The sequence below is a fragment of the Neofelis nebulosa genome, chromosome 9 (genome assembly GCF_028018385.1).
Source record: "Neofelis nebulosa isolate mNeoNeb1 chromosome 9, mNeoNeb1.pri, whole genome shotgun sequence".
In the NCBI taxonomy this organism is placed as follows: Eukaryota; Metazoa; Chordata; class Mammalia; order Carnivora; family Felidae; genus Neofelis; species Neofelis nebulosa.
In genome coordinates, this window is record NC_080790.1 from 75655107 (window position 1) to 75665279 (window position 10173).

At 38.0% G+C, this 10173-nt stretch overlaps 1 protein-coding gene across 13 annotated transcripts in view; it reads left to right on the forward strand.

Moving 5' to 3' along the window:
- The window catches only part of SRBD1 (S1 RNA binding domain 1), a 400072-nt gene that overhangs the window by 128597 nt on the left and 261302 nt on the right, over positions 1-10173 (forward strand). The gene's annotated exons all lie outside the window — the stretch shown is intronic.

Consider the following 10173-nt stretch of genomic DNA (forward strand, 5'->3'; position numbering starts at 1 on the left):
TGCCTCTCTGTTAGATCATTTGATGATTTTAGAGAATGAAGTGGTGTTCCAAAATGAGTTTTTGGAACCCTTAGTGGATTTTCTATATCCAGGCCATTTTTATTCCTTAATATTATGGATAATGGAGAAGTCACCGTAAAAGGAAAATCATCTTCCCAGCTGAAATTTTTCATGGTAGAACTTCAAAGGTGGGAATTTGTATTTTATTTCCCTACTGCCTCACTGTGGGATCAGTTCTAGGTAAAAACAAAAAAACAACTCTTCAGTAGTGATATTACTCTGTTAAAACTGTTTTATAGGTAACATGGATTATGAAATGTTTTAGTTTAGATCTGTAAAAGGTAATAATATTATGCCTGCAAAATACCTGTAAAAGGTAATATCATATTGTTTGCCCAAATCCTTTTAAACATATTAATCCCTTAATTATTTGTTATTGTAGAGTGGGATATAGGAAAGAGTAGAGTGGATGTTCACTTAGATGACTTTTACCTGGATTTTCGCTCCCTACACTAAAGCAGTATTTTGAAATAGATAAAGTACAGAAGTAAAACATGGAGGAAATTTGTGCTAAAAATCAAGCATCACTTACGTAGATGAGTTCCTTGCCAAAATGTTTTTACAATCTTGTCCCTTAACTGTAAGTCCCAGCTAATGGCCTGTTATCTAAATCTGTTTTATCTGGTATTGTAAATGAAAATCAAACTTAGCCTTGCACTTTAGATATTTCATTCATTTGTGACCATAACTGAACTATTTGTGTAACTGAACAAAAACAAGTAATTGACTTTGGGAGTATGAATAAACTCATGTATTACAATTTGGTAATTATTCCTTAAACTTAGTTTTAAAATGTCTTTTTTTGGGTATTTTTTTCACTTCAGGATGAATTATGCATCTTTTCATTGAAGTATTAGCTTCAGTTTTCTCAGATTCTTAGAAATTCCCGACAATGTAATAAGTCTTGTATATGTACACACACCCTAGTATAACACCATACTTATCTTTAAATGAAATGTGAAATGTTAGTATGATTTGAAGAAACTGTTATCAATAATGCCTTAAATTATTAACAATGAAATATCTAATTTCCTTTATCTTTTGTTTGCTTACTCTTTGTATATCATTGACCTTGGACAATGAAACGAGATCAATTTCAGTTTCTACTCAAGTTCACCTTTTAGTTTTCATACATCAGCACAAAGTGGTAGGATTTCTAAAACATTAAGCTGTTTTCACGGTGTTTAAAACTAGTAATTGTTTAGGATGATTGAAAAAAATTACACATGACATTAAAAGTACTACAGTAAAGGAAAAGATTAATACATTTTACTGCATTGGAATCTAAAACATCTCTGGATCATAACACAGTATATAGAAAATCCACAGACAGGGAGAATGTTATTTGCAACACATATAATCTGTAAAGGACCCAGAATATATATAAAGATCTACAAATCAAGAGGAAAAAAGACAACAGTTCATCAGAAAAATAGGCAAGGCATATGAACAGGCAGTTGCCAAAAGCAGACACACACGCGCACACACACAAATATTTTTTAAATGATCACTTTCACTAGTAATTGGGGAAATGCAAACTAAAGCCAGTATAGGAAACCTGTCAGGTTGTCGAAACTTAGTCTGACAGTTTGGATGTTAGCAACTATGTGGAGTATTGGGAAATTTGTATATAACTTGTAGGAGTATAAACTGGTACAACCTCTTTGGAGAGCAATTGGATATTAATAAAGCTGGTGATGGGGATTCTTTTCAGGTCAACAATTCTGTTGCTAGATATACGTAGCCTTGAGAATTTTCTGAAATGTGCACAGGAAGACATGTATAAGAAATTTAATGAAATACTATTTATAGCAGTGAAAATTTGGAAACAGTATGTCCAACAACTGGATAACAGGAAAATAAACTAGACTATACTGAGACAGTGGAATATTATACAGGAGTGGAGATGACCCAATTAGAGCTATTGGTATTAATATGGATAAACTTCGTAAGTATGTACATTATTATAGGATTGGTATAAAAATTTTAAATATGAAAAGTAATACTGCATACTATTTGTGAATACCAGTATCTATACTAAGAATATAGAAATAAGCACTGGAATTTACAATTGTGATTACCTTGGATGGGCATGGAATGGGAATTGCAGTCGGTTCCAGTTGGTTTTAATTTCTTCCTTACATTCGTGTATGTGTGTGTGTGTGACAATGAAGTTTTAAAGAGTCAGAAAAAAACAGCTACTTTCAATTTTCAGTGAAAATGAGAAAAAAAACCACATTTGTTATTAAGTTGAATTTCTCTTGATAATATTCCTTGAAATTTTCATCTTTAAGTCCCTAATTTGGCACCAAATACTTTTTGAAAATTTTTTTATTTTTTAAATATGAAATTTATTGTCAAATTGGTTTCCATACAACACCCAGTGCTCATTCCAACAAGTGCCCTCCTCAATGCCCATCACCCACCCCCCATCAACCCTCAGTTTATTCTCAGTTTTTAAGAGTCTTTTATGGTTTGGCTCCCTCCCTGTTTTTTGTTTTTTGTTTTTTGTTTTTCCCTTCCCCTCCCCCATGGTCTTTTGTTAAGTTTCTCAGGATCCATATAAGAGTGAAAACATATGGTATCTGTCTTTCTGTGTATGACTTATTTCACTTAGCATAACACTCTCCAGTTCCATCCACGTTGCTACAGAAGGCCATATTTCATTCTTTCTCATTGCCAAGTAGTATTCCATTGTGTATATAAACCACAACTTCTGTATCCATTCATCAGTTGATGGACATTTAGGCTCTTTCCATAATTTGGCCATTGTTGAAAGTGCTGCTATAAACATTGGGGTACAAGTGCCCCTATGCATCAGCACTCCTGTATCCCTTGGGTAAATTCCTAGCAGTGCTATTGCTGGGTCATGGGGTAGATCTAGTTTTAATTTTTTGAGGAACCTCCACACTGTTTTCCAGAGCGGCTGCACCAGTTTGCATTCCCACCAACAGTGCAAGAAGGTTCCCATTTCCCCACATCCTCGCCAGCATCTATAGTCTCCTGATTTGTTCATTTTAGCCACTCTGACTGGCGTGAGGTGGTATCTGAGTGTGGTTTTGATATTTATTTCCCTGATGAGGAGTGACGTTGAGCATCTTTTTATGTGCCTGTTGGCCGAGATATTTGCAAATGACATATCAGACAAAGGGCTAGTATCCAAAATCTATAAAGAACTCACCAAGTGCTCTTTAATGCAAAGTTCTAACACTATCTTTAAATTTTTTCTCATTTCACAAATTTGAATTTTTCTTCTGTAAATTTTAAAAGTTAAATATTGTTTGTTGGTCCTATTATTTGAAATGGTTATTTCAGAGATATAGCATAGGACAAAACTGTGGGTGATCATCTTTCTAGTGCTTATTTACAGGGCAGAGTTAGGTAGAATCAATGTTTAAGGAATTGTTAGTAAGTTATAATAATGGTGCCATAATATGACTAGCATTCATATGTACTAGTTTCTTTTCACTGCTAGCTACTCCCCCAACACACTCCTAAATTATCCAAATTAGGAACTTTAAGATCAAGCAGGGGAGCTTCTATTTTTGTTTTAATGTTTATTTATTTGAGAGAAAGAAAGAAAAGAGAATTTGAAGCAGGCTCTAGGCTGTCAGCACAGAGCCTGATGTGGGGCTCGAACTCATGAATTGTGAGATCTTGACCTGAGCTGAAGGCAAACGCTTAACCAACTGAGCCACCCAGGTGTCCCAAGCAGGGGAGCTTTTAAAAATAACTAGCCTGGGGCATCTGGGTGGCTCAGTCGGTTGAACATCCGACTTCAGCGCAGGTCATGATCTCGCGGTCTGTGGGTTCGAGCCCTGCATCGGGTTCTGTGCTGACAGCTCAGAGCCTGGAGCCTGCTTCTGATTCTGTGTCTCCCTCTCTCTCTGTCCCTTCCCCGCTCATTCTCTCTCTCTCTCTCTCTCTCTCTCTCTCTCTCTCTCTCTCTCTCTCTCTCTCTCTCTCTCTCTCTCCCCCCCCATCAAAAATAAATAAACATTTAAAAAAAATAAAAATAACTAGCCTAGGCCACATCCTCATAGATTTTTGTTTAATTGGTCTGGGTGTTGGGCCCAGACATTAACAAACATTTTAAAGTTCTGCAGGTGATTCTAATGTAGACCAAGTTGAGAACTGTTGGTTCTTAGAGACCAGCAGCATCAATATCACCTGAGAACTTGTTAGAAGTGCATCTTCTTACACCTACTTCCCAGGTTTATAGAATTATAAATTCTGGCGGTGGGGCAATGTCAAGCTTGAGAGTGCATTAAAAAAACCTTTTGGAGTCTTGTTAAAATGCAGATTCTGGTTCGGTTGGTCTAGGGGTGGGGTATGAGATTCTGTGTTTCTAATAAACTCCCAGGTGATACCAATGCTGTTGGTCTGAGGATTACATCTTGAGTAGCAAGAGACCCTACTGAAAGCCGCTTGGGCCCCAGCCCAGGCCTGTTGAATCAGAATCTGATTTTAACAAGATTTCCAGGAATGCACATTGCAGTGTATGTAATGAAAGAGGAAGATCAGGACATGCCAATATCTAAGGGATATGAGAATTTGGAGAAGCAGAAATCAACATGGTAAAACACTGCAAAGATAAAGGTAGGATAAAAACTGAAAATGTGTCTTTCACATTTAATTAAAAAAAAATGTTGGTGGCCAAGAATTTCATTGGAGTAGTAGAAGCAGAAGTCAGATGAAAGCATATTGAAAGCTGAATGGAAGATGAGCACGTAGAGACATGTGTATTAACGAAGAGAGGCTTTTAAGGAGGTCGGGATTTGAATGCGCTTAACTGTTGATAGGAAGGGGGTAGAAGTAGAAAGGGAGAAGTTGAAGATGCTGGAGAGGCAGAAGCTGGAGGAGGCCTGAGGAGATGACACCTATCACTTCCCTAAGGGAAGGGAATGGGCAAGAGTTCAGAAGAGAGAAGCCCCCACGGTGGCAGGTGGCTGGGAAGAGGTGGAAGAGAGCAGGACTGGGAGGGGTAGCTCCCCTACCTGGATAGTTTTATTTTTCTGTGAACTAGGAGCCTACTGTTCAATACCCCTTCTTGCCCCCAGGAAAAAGAAAAAAAAAAAAAAAAAAACAGCTGATTTTTTAATTTCTGGAATCATTGTATTATTTTGTTTACTGTCTGTCTCTTCTAATGGAGGACAAACCCTTATATGAGGACAGGGTATTTCCACCTTTATATCTATAGCTCCCAGGGCCTGGCACACAGTAGATACACAATAAGTATTTGCTGAGTGAATGGCGGAGTATCGGTACGCTTGCTCTTTCATTGTACTTTTCAACTCTGTTGTGAACACACCATAAAATTTTGTAGCCTCTCACTTAAAGTTTTTGTTGGGTAAAGGTGAAATGTGAGTTACTAGTATTTTTTCTAATGAGTCCTATTCAGGCAAAGTGAGAATTTCAGAGCAGAGAGCATTAGCATAGCCAAGTGGTTGCAGTGAGAATGACCAGAAAATGAAGAAGGCCTGCTATGGCTGGAAGAACGGGAGTTCTCCACTTCAACACCTGTTGCTTCCTTCATTTCTCGCTCTATAATGCATATTCTGTTCTCTGTGGAGATAATTCTCCCAGAGATCAGGCGGAGCACTCACAGAGGAGTGTTCTTTGTGACAAAATCTGCCAGTCAGTCTATATCTTTATCAAAGAAAAAGTTTTATTGCAGTGGGATTCATTGAAATAGAGTCTTCAAAGTGAAATGATCTCCTAAAATGTAAGTTTATGAAACTTCTTAACAATTTTATCTGTGCTGCCACAGAGCCCTGAGGAAGTTTTGGTATACTGGTTAGGTCCGATATTGATTGTGTGCGGATGGGCAGTCTACAGACTAAAAATGGTGGAATAAGATTATTCCAAAAGTGTTTAATTCTGACATTCAAATAGATAATACGTTCTGTTTTGCTGAATACATAATTATGTGTGGATAACTGGCATACTAAAAGAGAATCTTGGATGTAATTCTTAGTGGAAGAAACTACTATCTGTATAATACAGTAATGTTCATATTAGAAAGGATTCTTGAAAGTCCAAATATAAGATTGTGTTAGGTAATTATAGCAATCAGGAAGAGAAATAAAATGTATAAATATTAGGGGGGGCCACTTCTGAGAATTTAAAAACTATATTCTGAATACCTGATATCTAATATTTTTAAAGAATATTAATGAACTCATTATGTGTGTGTCTTGGGGTAGGTGTTGATCATGGTCTTTAAGAATATCACAGGTTAAAAAAAAGAATAGCACAGATGTAAATTTAATTACTTGTAAGATTATATTATATTTTAAATTCAAGGGGAAGGCATTGTGACAGAATGCCTTAAATGCATAGGAAAGAAGTGAACCCTGCCGGCAAAGTGATAATAATGTGATGCAGAACTGAGAACAAACTGAGGGTTGATGGGGGGTGGGAGGGAGGGCAGGGTGGGTGATGGGTATTGAGGAGGGCACCTTTTGGGATGAGCACTGGGTGTTGTATGGAAACCAATTTGACAGTAAATTTCATATATTAAAAAATTTTAAAAAAAATAATAAAAATAAAAAAGACATAGAAATAATGTGATGCAGAGACAAGAAAGATGGCCTCATTAAATTATGGCATGGATTCACTCAGCACATTTCTCCTCGAGATCTCTCTTATATTCTGGATGGTTGTATAACAGTGGCTTTCTTTCTGGTGATCACGGAAAGGAATTCTAAGGGGAAAAGTCTGTATTGAGGAAAAATTATACTGATGAGAAGTTTTTGGGGGGAGGGGTTGCTCTCAAGACCTTCAGATATCATTACAGGTAAGAAAAGTTAATTTGCCTGCATTTGTATAGAATGAAGATTGTTTTCTTAGTTCCACAGAGAGAAATGTCATGTGTCATTTGTCTTGTTGAACAACCAACTTTAGAAGGGATCTTTGGTTTTGGGTAGGCTAGTTGGCTGCTTTCTCTGTGCACTGCTAACTCTGGTGATGTATTTTCTTTAATAATCCAGATCAGGCTCCCAAGCTGTTTATCGTATAGTATTATTAAAAAGATGTATTTCCCTTTCAAATGTATAATTGAAAGCGAGAATTTTTTCTGGACATATACACGGCTTTTGTTTCATTATTTATTTGGGATAAATGGGGCCAGACGGTATGAGTGCAGTTAGGTTTTGTTGGAGGGGGGCTTGCAAAGACTTTTTGAGGCATGATGTGCAAGTGAGTGTTTTCAAATCTCAGAGGTGTGATTATGTCATAACAGCCATAACCTCTGGGCTTGCTTTATTACGTTTATTAAAACAAATCTGTATGGGGGTGCTATGTATATTTTGGTGATGAAGGAAATGAGGTGGTTAATTTATTATGTGAACAGCACTTTCAGCTAACCACAGTGTGATTCACTGAGAGAACGGTGGAAAAGCCTCGCTCTGTAGAAATGACTGCTTTTTGATTTGTGGACCATAACTTTCAACGCCAGAGCATGAAGTTTATCTACAAAATGGTTCCTCCCTTCCACCCCCCCCCCTTTTTTCTGTAATGTTTCTGTCCAATCTTAAACTTAATTTTTTTTTCCTTCATTTTATTTTGGGCATTTACTGAATATGAATGATCTAAATCAACTTGACTTGCCAGCAAGTTAAGGGGAAAAAATAAAAGAAGAGATCCATGTGTTAAGAGCATTAGGGAAGTTGGTAGCATCTTTATGGTTTCCAACCCATATATACCTCATAGGAGGACTTCATAAAGTAAATCAGTATTACAAACCTGCAGCCAATGAGGATAACTACCTGGTATCAGATGTGAATTAAGGGAAAGTGAGGAACCTATTGTCCTTCCCTTTTGTAGGATGTGTTTTAGAAACATGCTGTTTCGGAATACTATAGTGGAAAGGAAATCATTCTCATGCAGAGTAGTCTCTGACAAATGTCTGTTCTGAAGTGGGGCTTGGCTGTGGGAAGAGGTGAGGATGTAATGCCACATAGAGGCACACATAGTATAGAATGGAATCACGGGACGCCTGGGTCGCTCAGTTGGTTAAGCATCCGACTATTGGTTTCATCTCAGGTCACGATCTCATGGTTCGTGAGTTTGAGCCCTACTCCGGGCTGTGCACTCACAGTGTGGAGCCTGCTTGGGATTCTCTCGCTCTCGCTCTCGCTGTCGCTCTATGTCGCTCTCTCTCTTTGTCCCTCTCTCTGCCCCTCTCCTGCTTGTGCTCTGTCTCAAAATAAATAAATAAACTTAAAAAAAAAAAAAAAAAGAATGGAATCAAAAGAAGACCTGTCCATCTAATGAGCACACAAGGTATAAAGCACTTGTTATATACTCATAAACAGCCATTTCAAGATCAAGAAAAGTTTGTTTTCTGTGGAGTTATGCCATAAACAGCATGTGATGATGTGAACCTGCCTAGAGAAAGAGTGGAAAATAGGTCATCTTCCTGGCAATATTTTTGAAAGACCCCCTTCATTTTCCAGATGTGCCACATACCAACCATTCACAAAGTCTTGGAAATCAGTAAGGCCTTTAACTGATAAGAATTCATTAAAGCATTTTATATTTGAGATATTACATGGTTCCATGAAAGACCATGGATGACCATCAGTTTTCTATTTTATTTCTGCTGCTTTGCAGTGGCACACCACATTTTTTCAGAGTCCTCAATTTGCTCTAAAAATTATGTCATTCCCTCATAGCACTTCCCCGGAGAGTTGGTAAAGACCAGGAGAAACATTATTTGTGTAGTTTCAAGACAGAGTGTAGAGGAGGGAGGTCCAGGCCTGTGGTTTATGTAAACAGGGTAGACTGAGAGGGGGCACTGGCACCCCTGGTTAGGTTATTACTCAGTCATCATGAGCAGTCAGTCCTGGTGAGAATGTGTCCACTCTGAGACTGCTCCAGCCCCGGTGATTAGCCGTGATCATCCACGGCCCCAGACTGGGATAGACATTTAATTTTAAAAGGAATTGGCTTGTAGGCAAAACTTCATTTTAGTGACATTGGTTGGGGCTCTCAAACTTTTGAGACTTCCTCACTAGGAGAATGAAACTATGTTTTGGACATTCCCAGAGACATTACGTTTGATACCATGTCAGCTAGCTTTTACTGGGCTCAAAGTGGATTTATCTTCACAACGGTTTGGTTACTTTTTAAAAGATTGAAATTTTAAAATTATTCTTGAGAATTGGCTTTAAAAAGTCTGTTACCCTGCCTTCCCCTCCTAAATGCCCATCACAAACACACACAGAGCGTAACAGTTATTTTAAAAGCATGGCTAATGGAGAAACCTTAATTCCAAGCATGCCCTCCATTTTTCTCTGCCTTCCTCAGCATTTTCTCCTGCTGAGTCCTTTTGCTTATGTGCCTCTTTCCTCATCTCCCTTCCAACCTCCTGTGAGCTGTTTTTTGAAGAGGTAGTTTGTTCCCTAGTCCCTTTTCTCGGGGCCCCTCCCTTCATATGGTGTGAAATACAACCAGGCTTTTAAAAAAGTGAGTCTACCCTCGTTTACGATTTGAAACCTACTCAGATAGATATGTGTTGACAAATTTAAACAACTTTGAATTTTTCAAAATACAAATTTACGGGCATGTTCCCAGAGTAGCATTAACCGAGCACAGACCCACTGATGGCAGCAGAATACAGAAGATATCCAGCCCAATCTGCTAGATGGTAAGAGCATGATTTTAAATAAAATGGAACCCTGTGGTTGTGAGAGAGATAGGAGCTATCTTCTTGTGGAGAAATCCTCTGTTTATCATTAAGTTTGCAAAGGAAAGTTGGATTCTAGATTAAAATACTTGTTAGTCATACCTGGGATGCATTAAGTATGCCCATTGACATATACTCCTCCTTGTATTGGGTAGTTATAATGCAGGGTGTGTTTAATCAAAATTTCCCAGAGAGGTAAAGCTTCTATATGGATAGGGAACCTGCCTACCACTGAAATTGCGTGAACATTTTCACTGGCCTCCCACCTCATTTCATTGTGGTTCAGTGGAAAGAACACAGGGGCCCAGCAAAAGGAGCTGTGATCTTACCTTGGTTTAGCTACATTTGCTGTGTGACTTTGGGAAAGTAATTTTACTTCTTCGTGGCTTGTTGGAAAATAAAATAAGGTTACCTATATGCTT